Genomic DNA, 24627 nt, shown 5'->3' with positions numbered 1-24627 from the left:
ATCACTGGAAACCTGAGGTTAGATTATCAGGTAAAAGTATGATAGGCGGGGGACAAGGGATGGAGTTTTATGAAGCAGTCTATTGCTATCAGATGCATATGTGGTTCCAAGCACTGGATAACTGTGATGATCTTCCTTATGTGCCTTGAGGCTTGTTATATCAGGTATCAGCATCCCAGTTTGGGCCTTGATTTTTTGGAATGTGCAATAAACTTCCTGAGTAGTGTCTAGATATAAAGGTCTACCTGAGGACGTGAATTCTTAGCTCGTCCAGAGTCACCATTGCTTCTTCACTACAGTTTTCTTTATTCCATCAGGCAGTGACATATTTTCTTTAGATTTTTAAAGATGATAGAGTTGGCGCTTACACTGTTAGACGTATCTTCTGATGGCCTCATCAAAAGAATGAGTCTGATTGAAATGTGTCCATTTGGTCAATAAGTGGGAATTCCTATTCCTTATATTTATTTATGTTGATAAAAAGGCCTGTAGAAACATTCCTCACTGTTAATGTCCCTTTGTACAACAGAATGAAATCCTGCCTAGGTTTGCAGTGCCTTTACCTTGCCTTACGTAATTCACACCATTATTGTGCTATTATTAAAAACACAGCCACTGAAGGTGGTTCTATTTTTCTTGACCTTTTTCAAAAAACAAACAATTGTGTCTCTTTCTTCAGAGGATCTCATTCATAACATGTCCCATGTATTGAGGATACCTCATCATCTTTGCTTTTTAGTAGCATTTGTCCTGTACTTCTTCCTACAGACCAAAATCAAAAAATACAAACTCACTGCCAAATAAGTCATTCCAACACATAGTAGCTTTAAAGTTGTGGGCAGAGCTTCCCCGGAGGTTTCTTGTACTGTAACTATGTGTGGGCATAGAAACTTTGTCTTCCTGCAGTGAAATGACTGATATTTTCAAAGTACTGACCCACTAGTTAGCTCATGGTACTACCCTTGCTCCATTATCCATGATAAGGTTTGTTTATTCTTCGTGTTGTCTGTGATATAGCCAATATTCTGCACAAATAATATAAAAGTCACAGGAATAAATTTACATTTTTTCTGATTCATTGCCTATTTGAAAACATGCATATGGGTGATGAAAATACCATGATTGAGCCAAGTTTACCTTACTCCCAAGATGACATCTTTGATTTCTGGACTCTAAGTGGGCCCTTGGCAGAAGATTGACCAACAAAATACATGCTTTGATTTTTTGACAGCTGTTTCCAAGGAAACTGATTATGAATTCAGTAATATATAAATCTTGATTTAAAATCATACTCAAACTCTTCTGGGGTTGCTGATTAATTCAATTGTGGGGATTTTTGTTTTCATTTTGCTGGGTTGTTATAGCAATGTTCAATGTTATAATCTTTTATCTTCATTAGTAATTTCTTCACATTCTCCTCACTCTCAACCAGAAAGATCAGATTCTACTTCACAACATTTTAAGGTGATTGTCTCTTATCCATATATCTGATTCAGATGATTTATTTTAAAAAATATATTATATATAGACCGTGCATTTCCTGATTTTAAAATATGCAATATCTCATTGTTCTGTAAATAGCTTCCTTTATTTCACTACTGTAACAATTACCATAAGACCAGAAGACAAACCAACACTGTTATGGTATTCTATTAACGGAATCTTTTACTGAAACCATTTGATAGCACCCGTATATCAGAAGTTCTAATTCCAGAAGTTATTTTCAACTCATTTGAGTGCCAAGCAATTCTGTTGATCTAAAATTGCAGCTCTATTTTGTATTAGTTTCAGCAGAATTTTACATGTGTGTCATAATAATATTGTTTGAAAAATTTCATGTCTATTTAAATATCTCATTTTTTAAAAACGCACTTCAAATGGATAACCACCAGTCTTTGGACTAATACTTGTTTTCCAAATTTGAGAGCATAGACCATTTCAAGATTTGCATGTGTTTGTTTAAACATATTAATTGGTATTCAGTCAATTACTCAAGACAGGTTTATCTGGAATACTTCAGAGCACATTTGAATTATATATGGAAATCTTTCAGTTCTTAATTGTATGTTATTTCCTGAAGTGGTTAATGAGAAGCAGCAACAAAAAATAAACCTGGCAAACCAATAAGATGCCAGTCTTGCAGTATTTCTTAATTGTTAATATTTCAACATTCACTTTATATATATATATACAGAGAGAAAGATATCACTAAGGAAAGTGTTTCCCTTCCCCCCCATAAGTACACCCACCCCCTATCTCTCACATACCCACATACCACAGAGAGAGATGGGAAGAGAAATAGAAAGAGATGTTATGGAATATGTTGTTTATAGTAGAGAATTTCTGAACTATTTATAAACTCTTAAAAAAATTAAAAAACTCGAAGTCTTCCGGGAATGTGCGGAGAGGTCCCAGGTGTGGGGCGCAGACCTGGTCTGTTCCAGACAAGTGGAGAACAAGGGTGACATTCGTGCTGAGCCCTGGAATCCCCAGTCAGCGTTTTAATCCCTTCTGACTGACTGGACTACACATCATTGACCTTTGTCCAAACTGCGTAGTGGCTCTGCTTCCACAGCGAACCCACTTTATGAAGTGTGTACTTGAACTCAAGGAGCACAGTCAACAAGACGTTCAGAAGCTGGAGCTGGGATGGACACCGTGGCTGTTGAAGATGTGGCTGTGGACTTTTCCCCAGAAGAGTGGGCCTTGCAGGATCATTCACAGAGGAAACTCTGTAGGCATGTGATGATGGAAACTTTCCAGAACCTGTCCTCAGTAGTTTCCCAGAACCTTGACGATGGAGAGGGGCTGTGCACTGACAGTGCAGTGGTACAATTCCTGGGGGGTGGATCCTGGTCCTCCAAGGTGGGAGAGGTGTGTGGATTTTGCGTCATTGAAGATCAGGATGATAACCGGAGCAGTCATGCAAGCTATGATGACCTGCAGGACAGAAGTATGTTAATGAAATCATTGTGCCTTCAGTTTCCCTTCGGAAGCACTACTATCATGAGTGAATGACACTCACCTTGCAAGAGTGTTCCGCTTGTTGTCCTGATCTTCAATGACGTGAAGTCCACGTGTTTCTCGTAACTTGGAGGACCGGTAGCCGCTGTTCAGGAATTGTACTATTGTGTTTTCGGTGGACAGCTTTTCTCCATTATCAAGATTTTCAGAAACTGACCAAATGATTCAAGTTGTGGTTCACAATATAAAAGCAAAAAGGGCAGGCATTACTCAAAAGAAAAACACATACAAAAATATGGAGCTTATCCCAAGGGTCAAGTATAAAACATTTTGGCAATGACAATGGCAACATATGTACACATAAGCTTGATAAAACTGATGTATGGAATGTTATAAAAGGTGTAAGAGCCCCCCAATAAAGTGATTTTCACGAGGGGAGTGGGGAGAGAAGGGAAAAAATGAGGAGCTGATGCCAGGGGCTTAAGTGGAGAGCAAATGTTATGAGAATGATGAGGGCAATGAATGTACAAATGTGCTTTACCCAATTGATGTATGTAAGGATTGTGATAGGAGTTGTATGAGCCCCTAATAAAATGATTAAAAACGAGAGAAAGATAAAAAGAAAGGTACTCAGCACATTCCACAGGAAAAAAATGACTCGATATGTGGGATGAAGTGATGGAGCAGCCCTATTCAGGGGCTGACTGAGGATCAAATCATCAATTTCTCATATGTAAATCCAAGATAAAGCTGAAGAAACTGACAATATTGCAATTTGATAAACAGTTCAAAAAATGCAACTGAATTGAATGTTCAAACGACAAAGCAATGTCGCTGTTACCAAACCAAGTAAAATGTTCCTGAAGATCAACCAACAATTGCTGCACCAGTTCACTGACGGGGAGATTCGTGAGGGACTGGACAGATTTCAGTAATTTGAAATTGAGATATCACTGTTGGTGTCAGATGACTCTTGGCTCAGAGCAGAGAATATCAGAAAAATGTTCACTTGCGTTTAATTGACTAGGCAAAGGTACCTGGCTGTGTAGATCATAATAAACTGGAGATAATAAAAAATTTTAAAAACTCTTAAGTTAGGTTGTAGACTGGATTTGAGCAGTCCAAGTGGGGAGTGATAAGCTTACTATTTTAAAAACTTGAGACTTCACAAAGTAAGTATAAAAAATGGAATTAAAGGTAATGGAAGTTTTTCACAAAAATGTTGAAGTTTTAAAAAGAGGACCTGATGCAAAGGTCTTAAGTGTAGAGCAAATGCTTTGAAAATGATTAGGGCAAAGAATGTACAGATGTGCTTTATACAATTGATGTATGTATATGTGTGGATTGTGATAAGAGTTGTATGAGCCCCCAATAAAATGTAAAAAAAAAACAAAACAAAAAAATGTTGAAGGTTTTTCATATTGGTAAGTCTATGAGATGAGATGAAACCTTTGTAGAAGTGAATACATATGGCTAGGGAGTTAGAAAAAATGGGCAAAACCCTAAGGTAGACCTTATAGAATTCATAACCATGTGTCAAATCACAATGAAATGGAAATTTCTCAGGATTATATGCCTCATTTTTCTGTTCAAACATATTTGAATGCTTAGTCCTCAGATGAAAGAGATCCTGTGGGTTATTTTTGGTCTCAGTGACTGTTGAGGCTGTGGCTGTGGATTTTACCCCAGAAGAATGGGCATTGCTGGATGATTCTCAGAAGCAACTCTATAGAGATGTTATGGTGGAGACCTTCACAAACCTAGCTATAGTTGCTAAGAATAACTTCATTATTTCAAATCAATTCCTTATTTACTAAATATACCCAGCTGTTGCCCTGTCAATGGCAAAGGGATAGGAGGAATGCCTCGTTAAATATGACAATTCAGTTAATTTTCTCTCTGGGACAATTATATTGTAGGTTTCCCATGATCACAAATTTTTACGTATTACAGTCTATCCAGCAAGTATTTCAATTACTACCAGTATTACCCCCTGGTGAACAGGTTTATGTGGAACTTTCAACCTGAGCAGACTAGCAGTAATGAAGAGTTGTCCCACTTCCAGAATATGAACTGACAAACGTGAATCATAATGGAATATTATCTAATATAGTGCCAGAAGAAGAGTCCAGATGGTTAAAAGATATTCATAGCCTCATCTTTCTCCCACTAAGCTGGGTTGTGATATCAAACTGCTGATGTTGCAGTCTGCGGCACAATGTGTACAACCTATGCCACTGGGCCTATACTGTATTTGACTAAACATTTGAGGGGGAAAAAGTTATTTTGCAAAGAATTCATACCTGCAAATAATTCAGAGATCTTGAAAATCAAAGTATTGAATCAGTTTCAGGAAAATGTTCATTAGACTTTCTTTTTATCTGTCATGCGCACAATGTTGGTAAGACTTATTTTGTTCTCTCAGAGTAGTAAGAGAAATGCCGCGGGAGAGTGCAGAACAGTCATCCACGCCCAGTGTGTCAAGAAAGCATTACACACATTCCACTCTTATGGAAGAAACTGCATTTGATAAATTTGTTAGAAAAAGTCTCATCTAACTAGGAAGATAATTCTTCATATATGCCTTCCCTTGATTATTTGTTAATTGTAGGCATAATGATAGTACCTATGTTCATGAAGGATTAAAGAAAAGAAAATCCATCAAATTATTAAAGTTATATCTGCCCTTTGTTCACTCCCTTTTTAATTTGATTTTCTTATTACAAGTTATGGTATATGTGATACTGTTCCTTTTAATCTTCAGGTTGAATTTACTTGCCAATTCCTTTTGGAATATTGTCACAAAAGGTGACAAAGTATTTCTTGTTTCACAGTTACCTCTTTTCTTTGTTTAAAGCTTTTTTTTCACGCTGTGACCTTCATCTAATTTCTGCTTCTTAAATGTTCATGATTAGGAGAGGGATGATAGTGGACCACGTGACCCGCACACTCTGAGGGCTCTTTCAAACAAGATGGCTTTGGTGTCCAGGTAGCTGAGTGATAGGAGTCTGGTGAGTGAAAGATCCCCCTGGGACAGAACCCCACCCCAACCTACGCATTTGTCCTGAACCGGGGCATCAGTGACCCAGGATCCCATTCTTGGGACATCTCAGGTCATCAGGCCTCCACCACCATGGTAGAGATCAGCTATTGCCTCACTCTACCCCGAGACCAGGACCCCGTGCCCAGAGTCGCTTCGCTGCTCTGCCAACACACATGCAGCTGTGGTGGGACTCCCTACAGCAGCTGCCCACTCATGGGACCCTACTAGGAGAGAAGTTTCCCATTACCACAGTTTCCCTCTCCCCACGTGGCAGCCATCTGCCCTTGGGCCCAGGTATCTCCCTCCATTCACCCAGGGCCCCGTAACTCACCTGCAATCTATTGGTGACCTCCACAGGGATGATCTACCTGCCTAGCGACCTCCACAGGGATGATCCACCCCATTGCAGCCTCCGACCTCTCCACCAGCACCCCTTTGCTCAACCGCCCACCCCCATCAGCTTAGCTCCTGCTCCATTCCCTGCCTGGGAAGCTGCACTGTGCACTTCTCACAGTCAGAGCCCGTTGACAGAGCACATCCCACTTCTACCCACTCCATTCACTGATCCCACAATTTTCATCTTTCTTTAGGTCCCCATTCTCAATGGCCTCAAGAGCACACTGAAAACCCTCTTTTCAGTTGGTATTTTGTGTCAGAGTAAAACTTGATATCACACACAAGTAAAACTTCCTTCACTACCTCCATGCACAGATATTCACAGTCATGTCATCAGCAGTAACAAGGCTCAGCTTTAAATAAAAACACGAGTACTAAAGGGGCCCCTGACGATGTGTACCCAAGAATCAGAGTGGGTTATAACTCCAACCTCTCCATATTGTAATGATGCAGTTAGTATCATGAAAAGAAGGACAGATAAACAGAGCATCCATACCAAAAAAACTAGTCTACATTGTACTATTTCAGGATATAGCATATGAGCCGGATCCAATGGTGCCAAAAACAAGACTCCAGGAATTTGTGGAATACTTATTGAAATGTTTCAGAAACTTGAAGGAGCACTGGAAGCTCTTCCTCATCAATGTCAGGAAATTTGGTAGGCAATTACTTGGCCAATGGACTGGAAGAGATACATGTCTCTGCCCATTCCAAAGAAAGGTGGTACAAGAAAATGTTCCAACTATAGGATGATAGCATTGATATCACACACAAGTAAAATTTTGCTTAAGATCAACCAACACTGTTTGCAGCAGTACATGGACAGGCAACTTTCATGCTAGATTCAGAAATGGGTGTGGAACAAGGGATATTATTGCTGAAGCCAGATGGATCTTGACTCACAGTTGAGAATAACTGAAAGATGGTTACTTATGTTTCATTGACTGGCATTCAACTGTGTTGACCATGAGAAACTGTGGATATCCTTGAGAAGAATGTGAACTTCTGAACACTTCATTGTACTCATGAGGAACTATTTTTAACCTTTTATTAGGGGCTCATACAACTCTTATCACAATTCATACGTATACATACATCAATTGTATAAAGCACATCCATACATTCCCTGCCCCAATCATTCTCAAAGCATTTGCTCTCCACTTAAGCCCTTTGTATCAGGTACTATTTTTTTTCCTCTCCCTCCCCACTCCCCCCTCCCTCATGTGCCCTTGGTAGTTTATACATCATTATTTTGTCATATCTTGCCCTTTCCATTGTCTCCCTTCCCCCCCCCTTCTCTGCCATCCCTCTCCCAGGGAGGAGGTCACATGTGGATCCTTGTAATCAGTTTCCCCGTTCCAACCCACTCACCCTACACTCTCCCAGCATTGCCCCTCACACCCTTGGTCCTGAAGGTATCATCCACCCTGGATTCCCTGTGCCTCCAGCCCTCATATGTACCAGTGTACAACCTCTGCCCTATCCAGCCCTGCAAGGTAGAATTCGGATCATGGTGGTTGGGGGGAGGAAGCATCCAGGATCTGGGAAAAAGCTGTGTTCTTCATCAGTACTACCTCGCACCCTGACTGACCCATCTCCTCTCCTAAACCCCTCTATGAGGGGATCTCCAGTGGCCGACACTTGGGCCTTGGGTCTCCACTCTGCACTTCCCCCTTCATTCAATATGGTATGTATATATACATATACACACATATATCCTTTTTTTTTTTTTGCATGATGCCTTATACCTGGTCCCTTTGGCACCTCGTGATCACACTGGCCAGTGTGCTTCTTCCATGTGGGCTTTTTTGCTTCTGAGCTAGATGGCCGCTTGTTCACCTTCAAGCCTTTAAGACCCCAGACACTATCTCTTTTGATAGCCGGGCACCATCAGCTTTCTTCACCACATTTACTTGTTCACCCACTTTGGCTTCAGCAGTTGTGTCGGGAGAGTGAGCATCATAGAGGAGGAACTTTCACATGGATCCAGAGGCATCCTTATGAATTGAACAAGGGAATATTCACAGCTTAAAATCAAGAAAGGTGTGCATCAGGGATGTATCGCTTCAGCATACTTGTTTAGTCTAAAAACTGAGCAAATAATCAGAGTAGCTTATTAACAAGTTGTGGTATGCAGATGAGACAACTGTTCTTAATGAAAGTGGGGAGGGATAGAAGAGCTTGCTGATAAAGATCAGGGATTTTAGCCTTCGGTATAGATTACAACTCAGTGTAAAGAAGACCAAAATGCTCACAACTGGACCAATAGGTAACATTACACTAAATGGAGGAAGGGTAATAAATGGAGAAAGGGTTGAAGTTGTCAAGGATTTTGTCAATGCTAATGGAAGCAAGAGGCAGAGACCAAAACAGATTTCATTGTATAAATCTGCTGCATAAGGCTCGAACTGAAGAACAAGGATGATGCTTTGAGGAATAAGGTGTTCCTTACCCAAGCCATGATATTCTCCCTTGCATCATGTGCCTGTGAAAGTTGGACATTGAATAAGGAAGAATGAAAAATCAATGCATTTGGATTGTGGTGGAGGAGAATATTAAAAGTACCGGGGACTGCTAAAAGGACACACAGATCTGCATTTTTAGAAGTAAGGCCAGAATGCTCCTTAGAAGAAAGGATGACAAGACTTCATCTTACACACTTTTGACATATTATCAGGAGAGACCAGGACCTGGAGAAGGACATCATGTTTGATAAAGTTGAGGGGTGGTGAAAAAGAAGAAGGCGCTTAACGAGATTGATTGACACAGTGGCTTCATCAATGGGCTCAGACATGGGACCAATTGTGAAGATGGTGCAGCACATGCAGTATTTGGTTCGGTTGTGCATAGGATCACTATGGGCTGGAAGCAATTCGATTGCACCAAACAGCAACAAGAAGCAGATTGTGAGTCCTGTGTCCTAAGGCATCACTGGGTGGGCTCAAACTAACCGCTCAGACATGAGTGTACACTCACAATTAGCACTAACTAATGACTGCGTTTTCCCTGCATCTGATTGTAAACTCTGTTCTTGAGTTTTAGCAGATATCTGATGCTGGGGGTGCCTGTCAAGGTCTTTGCCCCTCGATAAGGGACAGCTACTTTTTCTGCATGTGAGAATGTTTCCTACTTTTAAAATACCGTTTTTGAATTAGGAGATATCAGGGGTGGGTACATAATCACAAAATAAACATAGAGAGATTCCCTGGGGAACAGTGAGATGGGGAAGAATCCCCAAATTGAAACCATCTGCACCTGCTGCTGGGACTGATCCTGTGCTCTGTGGGGCCTGTGCTCCCCCTGGAGACATGCTTCCTCCCTGCAGGGGAGGTTTGTGTCTGGGCTCTCACTGACTTCCCCTCACTGTGTCTCTTGCACAGTAATACATGGCCGTGTCCTCGGCTTTCAGGCTGTTCATCTGCAGATACAGCGTGTTCTTGGCGTTGTCTCTGGAGATGGTGAATCGGCCCTTTACGGAATCTGTATAGTATGTACTACCACCAGTACTACTAATGGCTGCGACCCACTGCAGGCCCTTCCCTGGAGCCTGGCGGACCCAGTGCATGCCATGGTTACTGAAGGTGAATCCAGAAGCTGCACAGGAGAGTCTCAGAGACCCCCCCAGGCTTTCTCAGATCGCCCCCAGACTCCACCAGCTGCACCTCACACTGGACACCTGTAAACACAGAGGAACCATGATTAGATCACACACCTACAAACTAATGTTCTCACAATTATACTCACAATAATATCAAATTAAACCATTCTACATGGTCTACAATCATTACCATGTAAAATGGCCAAAATGAAAGCCAAAGTCAGGGAAAAATTCATTATGTGTCTTCTGGACTACCTCCTGTGCAAAAATGGAAACAACAGAGACCCTAGAGACTGGGACTTTGCTCTCAGATCTCCTACATCGGGGGCTGTGGCCAGTTTATCAGCAGGCAGAGAGCAGAATTTGCATGTCCCCTTATATTTAGAAGCAGAGGAGTAGAGAATATGAACAAGAGTTCTCCCTCAGACTCAGAAACACAAGCACTCTCAAAGGACAACAGAGCTCTTACTCTGTTTATCAGGCATTGCTTTACTTTTTATATGTTATCAATATATTTTAAAAGTAGTTTTACATTTATGAACTTTATATATCACATACACAATAACCATTGTGGCCTGAGAGGTATCAGTGCATTCCGACTTGTTCCCTTTGAGATGTGGATGCAGGTACATATACTTGATGGCTTTGTTATCTGTTTCTTGTTAGAAACATTATTGGTTTCCTTACCTTCCAAGAATTTTCATATTTCAGTGATATTTTTAAACAGTGGGCATGCAGTTGTTCATAAAACATGCCCATACACCACGCACAATAGTGTTTCCTCTCTGTTTTCTTATCTGGGAGATTCCGGTCCTCTTTCTTTTGTCATGATGAAGAAAACTGGATATTTATCATTTAACTTCATCTTTTCAAATAGTTTTTGTTTAATTGACTTACTTACTGTGTTCCTGCTTTTTCATTTATTTGAGTTCCTTTATTTATTATTTTCCCCATACTAATCTATGATATGGCATACTTCAACATTTTCTAGTTTCATTAGATGGAAACTGAGGTAATTAATTTCATAATTTTGTTACTATCATTTACATGTTTGATGTTATGAATTCCCCACTACGTTCTCTTCTATTGAATTCCACATTTTTAATATTACACTTTAATTTTCATTCAGTACAGCCATCAAGAATATGAAACCCATTGAATGCATGTTAATGATTCAAACAATATTTGTATTTATTGATCTACTTATCACTCTCACCACTCATTGCATTGCGACCCTACAGGAAAGGGTAGGTTTGAGCATTTCTGAAACTGTAACACTTTATGGAAACAGAAAGCTCCATGTTTCCCTGTGGAATAGCTGGTCGTTTTGAATCCCTGAACTTTCAACTCACAGGTTAAAGAGAAGCCACAACACCACAGGGTTCATGTATGCATGCATGCACATATTTGTGTTTATTTATACAACATATGAATGGATATTGAAGTTGATGTGTTTTATAATAAACATTACGGAAGAGAGAATTCTTGTAGAAAATGATTTGGAGGGAAAGGAAGCCCTAGATGCCAACAAGGAGCTCCTTGCCCCCGTGCTTTTCCCATTGCCCCAGGAGCCTGGCTCCTGTGCTTTGTGCAGCCCACGTGATCCTATACACCAATGTCATTATTGTAGGGAAGCTTGTGCATGGGATGGCACTGAGTCCTCCCACAGTTCCTCTCACACAGAAATGGATCCTGTGCCTTCAGTGATCATTGAACTCAGCTGCAGGGAGAACTGCTTCCTGGACATGCTTTTTGAGCTTGAGAGTCAACTCAATTGTGATGGGTAATTGTTTTCTTCCTCTAAAACATATTGATAACAACGACTCCAGTCTCTTCTAAAGGTTTTGGTAGAACCAGCACCAGAAATATGAGACAGCAAATTTTAAGTGATGAGTCTCTGTGAGGGATTCATCACTCCTGGGTCCAAATAATGATGCTGAACCTGTCACAGGACCTCCAAGATAATCAATGACGTCAACTTTTTTTTTTGGACCTTTAAGTATACTTGTTCTATTTTATTTTTTTTAATCATTTTAATGGGGGCTCATACAATTCTTTTTTTTTCCCATTTCTTTTCTTTTTTAAAAAAACATTTTATTAGGGGCTCATACAACTCTTATCACAATCCATACATATACATACATCAATTGTATAAAGCACAGCTGTACATTCTTTGCCCTAATCATTTTCTTTTTTTCCCTTCTTTTCTTTTTTTACATTTTATTAGGGGCTCATACAACTCTTACCACCATCCATACCTATACATACATCAATTGTATAAAGCACATCTGCACATTCCCTGCCCCAATTATTCTCAAAGCATTTGCTCTCCACTTAAGCCCTTTGCATCAGGTCCTCTTTTCCCCCCTCCCTCTCCACTCCCCCCTCCCTCCGGTGCCCTTGGTAATTTATACATTGTTATTTTGTCAACTTCTTTTATGTCTACACAATTTTAGAATTTCATGATACTACTAGAAAGAAGTGATAAGTAGGCCAAAGAATAGCTAAAATAAAATCAATACTATGAACAAGTTATACAGTTCTTAGAGAACTCTTCCTCAAAAGTGATACTTGTCACTAAGTTTTGAAATTTAACCTGTAAATTGAAGGGAAGATTGGTATGTTAGAAATCCCAGAAGAAAAATGGGAAAAAGGCAGAGAAACCTCCAGTATTTCCTCAGAAACTGACAAGAAAAAGTCTAAATTCATCCTCTTTCTTGAGATTTTCCCCATCTATTGAGAGATCAAAGAAACTGTGGACACAGAAAGCATAGAGACTGTTAACAAATTTTGATTTTATTAAAACTCCCAGTCAATAATGGATATTTATTCTATGGTGTTTTCTCATTTCTCTGCATGTTTTCTGGTGAGTTAACTCCTATTTCTTTATCATGCCATCTCACTTAATACCAGTCATGACAGTAGAACATGTACAGAGATTTGAAACTCAAAATAGGCAAAGGACATGAAATGGTACTTGACTGAAGGAGACATTTATGTTGTAAAGATACAAATATATTACCTCACATTATTATTGTTTGTTAGATTGGCCTTGTGTGATTTTGAAATATTTTCTTGGAATGGGTGGTTATACAATGACCATATTTTCTGGAAAGCATTTTAAGCACTGTCATGAAGTCATTTTTCATGCTCAATGCAATCTGTGGTGTGATTTCTTGTTTGTTGCTTCCATGGGTGTTCATTGTGCTTCACAGCAATACAGAATGATTGGAAACTTCAGCAGTTTCTCTGTGCACCATGCTATACTGAAAAAATAACATGAGAAGCTGTACTAAATGGAAAACACACATCAGGATGTAGTAAACCCAGCTAATAATCTGTCATATGCAGGTGAAATAAAACTACATGTTCCAATATAACATGACTTGAAAACTTACTGATGAAGTTCAGAAATTGCTGCCTTCACTCTACATTACAAATCAATGCAAAGAAAATGAAACTTCTCACTATGGGACCAATAGAAAATATGGTAAGTGGAGATAAGTTCGAGGCTGTGATGGAGTTCATCTTGCTTAGATTTATAATCAGTGTTCAGGAAGCCACAGTCAATCAAATGATGCATTTCAGTGAATCTGCTCACGAGACCTCTTTAATGATCGAAGAGCAAGAAAGTCTCTTTGAGGACTGAAATACACCTGGCCCAAGCTATGAAATTTCAATGGTCTCATATGCATGTCAAAGTTGGACAATGAATGAGAAAGATCGAAGATGAAACAATGTATTTGAATCATGATACTGGTGAATAATTTGATGGTGTGGTGGACTGTCAGAGGAACAAACAATCCTATATTGGATGATGTACACTTGTGATGCTTAATACAAAGAAGTAAGCATAGTATTACTTCATCTCAAGTACTTTGAACATGTGTCAAGGAAATCAGAACTTGGAAAAAGACGTCCTGGTTGATAAAGCATAAGGTCAGTTTTTAAAGGATGACCTTTAAGAACATAGCTGGCACAGTAACTGCAAAAAAAGGCCTCACATATGAAAATTGTGAGGATGATTCTCTTTCATTCTGTTTTCTCTAGTGTTGCTATGAGTCCAAACTGATTTGACAGGACTTAAAGCAGCAACATACAATGCCAATGGCAAACATTGCACTCCATGGAGAGGAAGTGCAAGCATTCACCTTCCAAATTAGAATGAAATAAGGATACCATTAAATACAAATCTTATTTCATATAATGCTTCAAATTTAACTATAAGTATAAATCAACAAATGGTAAATGAATGCATCCAAAATGGTAATGAAGAAGTAAAACTCTCTATAATTGCTGATGATATCACTCTAAACATAGAAAACCCAAAAGCTCTAGAAGAAAATTATAGAAAACAGTTGGAAGGTTAAGCAATTTCACAGGTTATAAGGGAAACACAAATAATCAGTTTGATTTCATGTACTGTTAGATAAAGCTCTGAAAAGAAAATAATACAATTTACAATAGCCACTTAAAATATAAAGTAAATTGGAGTAAGCCCAAACAGAGAAACAAAAATCTTGTAGAAAGAAAATTATAAGAAAACATTTTTCCAAGATACCAAAAGACACACCCATAATTAGAATAACGGGTCACGTTCATGAAGAGGAACTTAACTTTAACTTTGTGAAACTTTAACTTTGTGAAAGTAATACACTCTAAGCAATCTATAACTTTAATGTAATTCTGAAGAAGATCCCAGGGTCTATGTTTAAGAACATGGAGACTACTTACCAAATTTTAAAAGAAATTACTCATCAAGTTAAAAAGAAAAGAAAAGATTCAGCATACAATGACAAAACTACCCCCACCCCCATACTCTCCTCAGGCAGTTTCTACTGGAGTTTCCTCTAAATCTGCTCCTAAGCAGTGGGAACAAAATGAACCCAAGACACAGCAGAAGATCTCATCTGTGTTCACACACACACACCTGCTTCTGGTTCCTGAGCCTGAGCTACCCCTGCTGGTAGAAGAGCTCTCTTAGTTCAGTCCCCAGCTGTCCTGCATGGCGGGTTGTGTGGGGGCTCACATTGACTTTCCCTCTCCTTATCTCCTTGCACAGTGCTTTTCAGTGGTCACAGAGCTCAGCTGCAGGGAGAACTGGTTCATGGATGTGACTTGATGGTCTCTGAGACATGGTGTGTATTCGCTGTACCACTCAACCATAGAACGTCTTTCCCATCCACTTAAGGCTTCGCCCAGGGCTCTGTCTGATCCAGTCCCAAGTAGCACTGATGTTGGAGACAGAGTCCCTAGCGATGGTAGAGGTGAGAGTGAGGGTCTGAGAAGCTTCACCACCTGATCACCTGACTCCTGTAGCTGCATGTGGGACAGGGCCCCTGGAGTCTTTGGAAACAAGCATTAAAGGCCCCATATGTCTTTGAATGTGCTGTGATCCACTGCATTCCCTGCCACTGACCTGATGGGAGACCCAGCACCATCAGGAGGAAGAAGAGAAAGGAAGCAGACATTTCTGCATCAAAGGCTCCCTGACTCAGAAGGCTCTGGAATCCCCTGATTGCAGGGCATGGATGGTGGTGGTCTCATTAGGTAAGAAACCACAACAGGCATTTGCCGAGGAGTGTTCCTGGCTGTTATATGAGGTGGGGACTATGAACAGTGTGCTAATGCACAGTCACAACAGCTCCACAACAAAGTGTCTCCAGAGCTGATTCTTGAATCAAGTTGGATGACAGAGAGAGGAGTGATGTGACCCACAAGCATACATTGAATTAGCTGGCTCCCCAGATTCCAATATTTGAAATTACAAAATCAGAATTCCAGTGTAGCAGTATTGTTTGATTTAAACACAGTCATCCACTAATTCATGAATTGTTTTTTCTTTGTGAGATCTGAGAACTAGGAACATACCAGACATTCTTCTGACTGTAGGAAAATCAGAAAACCAAGCTACTGACCTAAAAATGAACAATCTCTTCTTTTTTTTTTTTTGGTTGGTGCTTTAATGCTTACAAGAATATTAGCGAATAATTCACATATTTGATCCCCACACATACAAAGGATGAAATACACAAGAGCATCTATAACTTCAGTACATTGTGCTTAAACTTTTTCAAAAGCAGAAGCCACAAGACAGCTACCAGTAATAACAATGGTGATAACACTGATAACAGCAGCAAATTACAGATATTTTGGAAACATGTTTTCTATATTAAGAATATTAGGTATTTTTGTCTTAAATATTCAATTTCTTGAAGTCATTAAGCTTACAGTTAGAAAGGAACAGCTCCTAAAATCAGTGTTCAGGCAAGGAAAATTCAGTACAGAAGCAAACTTAGTAATCTTGTCTTCAGTGACTGGGGCACAACCCATTCTGATCAGAAGCACTCTCCACCAAAGCTCAGCTTAAGCCATGTGTACTTCAGAGGGTCAAGGAAATGTTGGAATTGGTGGACTTTGAACTATTTATGTTTTTATTAGCTGGGGCGTATGGTAATTTATAAAGTTGTAACGATTTTAAACATCAGTGTCTTCTGAATCTCAACTCAGGAAGCAGCAAGCAAAACTGGGGTTGACTTCACAGTCCAGATTGCAAAAGGGGACACCCGCCCCCGGCAGTCTGTTCCCACCGCGAGCAGGGCCATGGGAGGGCGTGGACGGAAGCCCAGAAGGACATGATGACAATCGTTAACGCCAATCTTGGAAGTGTCCTTTTCCGGGGTACCCTACTCACTTTGGACGCTTTCTTTCATTACCCAGTTCCTCTGGACATATTTGGGACACAGCAGGTTGTCTTCCATATGCGGAGGTGGAAAATTACTGGCAGGTATCGAGAAGAGAGCACTCACTCTTCCTGGTTTCTCAGGGACCCAGGCTTGTCCAGCATGAAACTGGAATCGAACCCAGCCACTTCTGGTTGCAGGGAGACTTCTCCCATGTACCACACACCACCTGACTGCATGAGTCTCTGGTGGTGATTCTTCCACCTCCACCTTCCCAGCTTTGCCTGCAATTCTTGACCAGGAGGCCAGTACAGCCACACTGGTGGAGCTTGTCATCTGTATTACCATATTGTCAACTGCAATGACGTCCTGTTGGAGAACGGATTCAAAGACAGGTGCCCCTCCTGCAGAGGGAGGAGTTGCTTCAGGAGGGCGAGTCCCTTCAGGATACATATTCATTTTTTTGCAAACTTTCTAGATTTGATTTGGCCACATTTGATTTTTTTAGCCGTGTCTGGATCTTGGCTTCCTTTGCTGTGGCAGGAAAATTCTGATTTGGGCTCGAGTAAGCATGTTCATACAGTCGCTTATATGCATCTAGTTGCTGGTCCTTGGTGCTCAGCTTTAATTGATGGCACCAGGCCCGCAGGATGTCTCGGTGAACCAGGTGAATGGGCAGCAGTTTTGATGGTAATGGAGGAATAAGAATCTTCTTTCGGGATTTCAAGTTGTCATCGTTTTGCGAATTATCTTTTTCTTTTTTTAATTCTTTTTTGTTGAGTCACCTGAGACGCGCAGTTTTGCACAGTTGACGACGTGCTTGGTTCATTCGTAGCCCACGGGACAAGTTCAGGTTCTAACACTGGTTCAAAGCTGAGAGTGACACACTCTTCTGAGGGATTCCCTGTGGAGTTCAGCTCCTTGCCTTTTGCATTCTCCATAGTCACAAAGGTGAGGGTGCCCAAAAGACAGTCCTCCTTCCAACTGAAATGGCCACAGACTCCCGGTGGCTGCTTTTTTAACTCCGCCCACCCACTTCCTGAACAATCTCTTCTTTCAAAAGCAAATCTACTCTGACTCATAGGAACCCTAGAAGACTGATTAGAACTGCTTGTTAGGCTTTTGCTGAGTGTAATTATGTACAGGAATAGACAATGTCATCTTACTCAGGAGGAACCGTTGGCTGGTTTGAATCCCTGACCTTGTTTGTGGTGAGCAAATCTTATCCCACAACACCACCATAGCCCTTGACATCTCTGCACTGACAGGTCCATATTACAGGGTTTCAAAAATGTCACTTTCAAAAGCCAAGTCATAATATTTTCAATATTACTATATGCATATGAACTCTCGACTATAAAAAGGAAGGCCATGGGAAAAATGATGGCCTTTGACTTATGATGTTCAAAAAGAATGATGGAAGTACTGTGGGGCAGGCTGGCAATAAAACAAACAGATCTGTGTTGAAAGGAGGACAGCCAGAGAGTTCCTTAGAATCAAAGATGGGGAGACTTTGTTTCACGTAAAGTTTTGATACCAGTTCCCTGAGAAAGACATCAACCATGATAAATTAGGGGATCAGTGAAGAACAGGCACATCATGAGGTGGATTGACACAGAGGCTGTAACAGTGAGCTCAAAAATTTTCATTGTGATTGTGATGTTGAATTAGGCATTATTTCATTTTGTTGTACATTGAATCACTTAGAATTTGGAATGCACTCTGGCACTTTGTATCATCAAAAATAAAATAAAACAAAACACACAACATTCTTCCTGGTTTGAATAACAGTGCTGGGGGAAAGGTACTTGTTTTATGCACAAAAGCACATCTAGAAAAGGGAAATATGTAACAGAATACAATGTCTTTATATGTGCTCTTATGTTGACGTTCACTGTATTTTGGCTAATTATTGGTAGCCAATGTCTTGTCCACATATTTTAAGAACTTTAAGCATCCAAGGCTGTTTGGGCACAGAGTCTCATAGAGAACCTGCATGGAAGAGAACTATCTGAAGAGGGTTTTCTTTTCTTTAATACTGATGGGAGAAAGTTATCAGATATTTAACCAAATGAGTCATCATTGAGTGGTTTTGAACTGCCAACCTGTTGCCCAAAAGTTGATTACTTAATCATTATGCCACATGGTTTTGTGGTCCAGGTTCCTCTAAATATAACTTACATACATCATGATCTTTACTTTCTTCAGATGAACATTTCTCTTCATGTTGACTGATGTTAAGACATTTTATAGATTTCTTCAATGTTGGCACTGCTGTTATTTTTTGCTCCTTGAGTACTTATTGTAGGATGCTTTCCTATGCATTGTGTGATTCTGGTAGCAACCCTGGATTCTCTCTGTAGTGCCAGAAACAGCTGCCGCAGTGGTGATAGCTAAGAGTGACTCTAATAAAGGCCAAGTACCGTATAAGATTTTTTTTAATGAGGAGCTGATACCAAGGGCTCCAGCAGGAAGAAAATATTTTTTAAATGATGATGGCAACATAAGTGCAAATGTGCTTGGCACAATGGATAGATGGATTATGATAAGAGCCATATGAGCCCCCAATTAAGTGATAAAAATAAAATAATTTTAAAAATGCAACCCACATGCAAAGAAGGAGAAAAAAAGAGAACTACCACAGAAGAGTTGATGCATTTGAGTTATGGTGTTAGAGAATAATATTAAATATACCATGGACTGCCTGCAGGACAAGTGGGTCTCTTTCAGAATTAACATATCTGGAATGGTTCTTGGAAGCATTCAAGTAAGACTTTATCTCACATATTTGGATATGTCATCATTAGGAACCAGAACCCAGAGAATGGTCTTGTGCTTGCTAAATTGGAATGCTATTGAAAAAGAGAGACTTTCAAGGAGGTGGATTGTCACAAAGGCTGCAATGATGAGTTCAAACAAGGGAATGACTGAAGAGAGTGCACTTCAGGGTAGCAGTTCATCCTTGTACATGGGATCTCTGGGAGTTGAAGCCAACTCAAGGGTACCTAACAATATCAACAATATTATCCAGATCATTCTAAGTTAAAATTATCACATAAGCATACATTTGTCAGCATTCACTGGAATGAAAACTTTGGACACTCATCTGATGGCTTGAAGAAAATGTGGGGCTCACATGAGAATATTTTGCTGCATTGATGTTTTTATAACAAGGCTGGTGGCGTACTGGTTATGTATTGGGCTGAGAAGTGTATGTACACAGTTTGAAACCCTCAGCCTCTCAAGGAAGAAAGATGGGGCTTTCTACTCCCACAACAGTTACAATCCTGGAAACCTACAGGGGTGTCATCATAAATTGTCATCAACTCGACAGCAGTGAGTTTGATATTTTGGAATATTTCTAACTTTTGTAACCAAAGCAGTGGTTAATGCTCTAATTGGTAAATGGAGATGTAATCAATACACACTAATATTTCTGAGAATTCTACCTTTGGATAGATGGTGAAATACAGAAAAAGCCCATTCCGATGAAAAGAAGGCAGGTTCAGATACATGAAGGCTCCCTAGAGTCTGTGCTTGGTGGTCCCTAGAGAGATGCTGACAAGGTGGGGAAACCACAGCTTCTGAGAGGAAAACATCACTGACTTGTCTCTTTTGCAGCCACGGAAATCATGGCCTGTTGCCTGGAGGTTTGTGTCTGGGCTCACACTGATTTCTCATCACTGTGTGTCTAGCACAGTAATACATGGCGGTGTCCTCAGGATTCAAAGAGCTCAATTTTAAATAAAATTTGCATTTGGAGGTGTCCCAGATGATAATACCCGGTATCAGAGAGCTGGATTATATCTTGTGCTTCCACCACTCCATGTTGGACCAACCCACTCCAGTCACTTTCCTGGAGCCTGGCGGATTCAGCGCACACTACAGCTTGTTAAAGAGAATCCAGAGATGGCACAGGTGAGAGGCAGGATCTGTAATAGCTTCACCAGTCCGGGGCCTGACTATTGTAACTACACCTGGGCCAGGATACCTGGGGATAAAGAGAAACACAAAGAGTCATATGCTCGGATGCTGCATCCCTAGAGTTCATGTGTGAATCCCTGAAGCACTTATCTTCCGGAGATGCCACCAGAAAGAGGAAAACCCACACACAATTCATGTTCATGTGGATAAGATTCATGACACCCAGAAAATGCTCTCCAGGGTGTGAAGGAATGCAAATTTAAGTATAAGCACGCTGTGGTTTCATGGGACTGGTATTTGCATGTGACTGGGAGGTGCACTTGTATGTAAAGGTGGAGAGGGCTAAATGGAGACCGTAGCTCTGGGACTCAGACTAGAAAAGCGATGCTGGTGGAGTCATTGGGAGAACACAGTCCTCTCTCTGAGGTCTTCACTCTCCCAATCATATGAACATCTGTGGAGATTTCATGTTCAATGTAACTTTGTGTCCATTACCATCAGAAGCATCCAGATGATCGATTGAAATTAATGACAAGCTCTATCCTCACCATATTTTGGAATCAAGACACCTGCATCTTTTCATACATATGAATACATATGAAAACAAGTATATGTCTTCCAAAATTCTTCTTTCCCTTATTACATTTCACAATATTGGGAAAGAAGTAAAAGATACTTCAATTTTATCTTCTATATTTAGAGTTGGAATGAAAAGGTTTCCTAACAACAGGGTTATTTGTGAGGCTAAAAGAAACCACAGAAATAAGAAGAAGCTCAGTTTTCCTCCATGACTCAGTACTGGGGGTGGGTGTTGGGCTCAGTATCTTCAGAGAGCCCCCTGGTGACAGCATCCCATCACATACAGGAGAGGTGTTTCCTGGGCTTACACTGTCTTCCAACTTCTGTGGGTCGAACAGACACATTTTGTCTGGTCCTAAGTGTTCAGACTATTGTCAGGAGTGTTACCTGGAGTTGTCTCTACAGGTTTCCTGCCAGGAGCAATAACGCTACCATAGTGGTCAGTGCAGCAGTTATAGCTGACCAGAACTACAGTCCTTACCCAGGCTCCTGTCCTCACTTCTTTCTTCTCTTGGTCCAGAGCTGGTGGGTCCTTAGCTTCCCTTTAGGTCAGTTTTCTCCCTGAGGATAGTTTTATGTCTGGACATACACTGACTCACCCTCATTGTGAAAAGCTTGGAAGGTAGAGTGTGCTTCAACTTGCGAACAACCTGAATTGGGTACAACAGAAGGAAGAATGATCTATAGATATTTATATAGATATGATAGTAAAATATATTCCACAATACAATACTGATAAAGCTGAGAGGAATTACTGAAACCAAAATGAAAGCCGAGCATGTTCTAGGACAAGAGGAAAGAGCTAGGACGCAAAGGGCATTTATAGAGGTCTAAATAAAGGCATGCACATATGTAAATGTATTTACATATGAGGATCGGAAATAGATATGTGCATATATTAATAAGTTTAGTATTGTGGTTGGAAGGGGTGCCAGCCCCCCACCACTAATTGTGGGTTCGATAGGCACAATTGTACGGTTAGGATATATAAGTATTAGATTAAAGTCATCGAAGCGCATGAGAGATAAAATAGATTTAAATAATGGAGTCAGACACATTTCATGGTAGTATGCTTTTCTAAGCTCTGCTTGGTGATCCACGTGAAGAGAGGTGGAAGCGAAGGAGGACAAGGGGAAAGGGAACAAGGGAGCGAGGATGGGAGAGGATAGTTGGAGCTGACGAGTGATCAAGGGAGGAGCCAAGAGAGAGGGCACTTTTTATTAACCTCTGGCGGAAGTGTGCAAGCCCACTAATTATAGGTAAAGACATATGTCACAGGAAGGGTTTGCAATATAGGTTATACAGCAACGAGAGGGGAACGATCTAGGGGTATACACTCAATAGGAAGAGGAGGGATTGGAGGTATCCATGTGACAAGACAGGCAGATCCTATATTCAGGATGGCAGCCTAACTTGATGTCACTGAGCAGGTTTGATCTGTTCTCTGGATCTCCATAGGAACTATTATCAGTAGGTATAAATCCCACCTACAGGAACCAAGCTAATGCTCAAAAGCCTCAGGGAGAAGTAACCCATTGTCCCCTGCAGCAGGGAGCAGGCCCACCTGTGATGGGAGGAGACAGCAGTCTGGCAGCTGATTGTCTCAAGGGAAGTAACTTTTATGATTAGCTGCAAGCAGTGTAACATATTTGGGGGAGATGACTTGTGAGAAATCTATCTGTTTCCACATGGTATTAAGGTAGCAGATGGACATTGGGCCTCCACTCAAGTACTCCCTCAATGTAAGAATACTTTGTTCTATTAAACTGGCATTCCATGATGCTCACCTTCCTGACACAATCGTTGAAGACAAATGTGTGCATAAGCAAATGTGTGAAGTAACCTGATGGAGCCCCGCTATCCAAGGATATAGTACCTAGGGTCTTAAAACCTTGAAGGTAAACAAGCAGCCATCTAGCTCAGCAACAGCAAAGCCCACATGGAAGAAGCACACCAGTCTGTATGATCACAAGCTGTTGAAGAGATCAGGTATCAGGCATCAAAGAACAAAACAGTCATATAATTGTGAATGAAGGGAAGTGTGGAGTGGGGACCCAAAGCTCATCTGTAGGCAGCTGGACATTCCATTACAGAAGGATTGTGGGGAGGAGATGAGCCAGTAAGGGTGCAGTGTAGCAATGATGAAACACACAACTTTCCTCTGGCTCTTAAATGCTTTCTCCCATCCCACTATCATGATCCCAATTCTATCTTACAAATCCAGCTGTACCAGAGGATGTACACTGGTACAGATAGGAACTGGACACACAGGGAATCCAGGACAGATGATACCCTCAGGAACAGTGCTGAGAGTGAAGGGTGGAGGGAGGGAGGGAGGGTGGGTTGGAAAGAGGGAGCTGATTACAAGGATCTACATATAACCTCCTCCCTGAGGGATGGACAACAGAAAAGTGGGTGAAGGGAGTAGGTAAGGTATGACAAAATAAGAACAATTTATAAATTTTCAAGGGTTCAAGAAGGTGGGGGGAGCGGGGAGTGAGGAGATGATCCCAAGGGCTCAAGTGGAAAGCAAATGTTTTGAGAAGATAAGGGCAACAAATGGACAAATGTGCTTGATACAATGGATGGATGGATGGATTGTGATAAGAGGTGTAAAGGCCCCAATATAATGATTGAAAAAAAATACTGATTAAGAAAGAAATCTGCCTGAAAGACAATGGAGGTATTTAACACAGTGTAGGTTTCCTTATTTTCACAGTAAGAGAAAGATTCTTTAAGCAGACTTTGATTCAAAATAATTAGAGCAAGAAATTAATAGAGTTATTTATTCCATGTTGAGGAGGAAATTGTCAAGTCAGAGTTATTTTTTGGGGGTTTCTGTGATGTGTGTGATAGGAAATTTTACAGATGTTGGCAATTGTTGAACATTATGATAATCTAATGCCACTGCATTGTGCACGAGAAGCATGTTGAAAATATTATTTTTTGCCTATAAATGAGAAAATACTATGAGAAAAATAAGTTTTAAAATGGAAGATAATTTCTTCATGCATAATCAGAAACTTATGGAATGTCTTGCTGGTACAACACTTCAAAAAACTAGCTAAAATATTGAACTGTAAAAGAGATTATTTTATAAGCCAGAAATTTGAAATCAAAATGTTATCAATGGCATAGCCTTTATTTAATATTTAATTTATATTCTCATTTTTCCCTCCAAAACCATTGTATTTGGTCATAATAATCATATCAATTCATCATTCAAGTGCATCAAGCAGTATTGTACAATTGCCACCAAAATTAGTTTCAAAACACCCTCTTCCTTATTGAACTCTTTGGCATCAGCTCCCTTTTATTCCACCCCCCTACTGTAGGCCCCAGAATCCCTTATTCTCTTTGCTATCTCTATATGTTCTTCAATCTCGGGTTTCATCTAATGTAAAACAGAAAAAACAACAAATGTTCAAGAATATTACTGC

General features: G+C 40.4%; 1 pseudogene; it reads right to left on the bottom strand.

The window, feature by feature from the left end:
* Positions 1 to 16687: 16687 nt before the first annotated feature.
* Positions 16688 to 17625, bottom strand: LOC142430495 (developmental pluripotency-associated protein 4 pseudogene; annotated as a pseudogene).
* Positions 17626 to 24627: the final 7002 nt, after the last annotated feature.

Source organism: Tenrec ecaudatus, chromosome 17 (genome assembly GCF_050624435.1).
Source record: "Tenrec ecaudatus isolate mTenEca1 chromosome 17, mTenEca1.hap1, whole genome shotgun sequence".
Lineage (NCBI taxonomy): Eukaryota > Metazoa > Chordata > Mammalia > Afrosoricida > Tenrecidae > Tenrec > Tenrec ecaudatus.
Note: the sequence above shows the minus strand (reverse complement) of the source record. Positions and strands in the feature narration are given on the sequence as shown.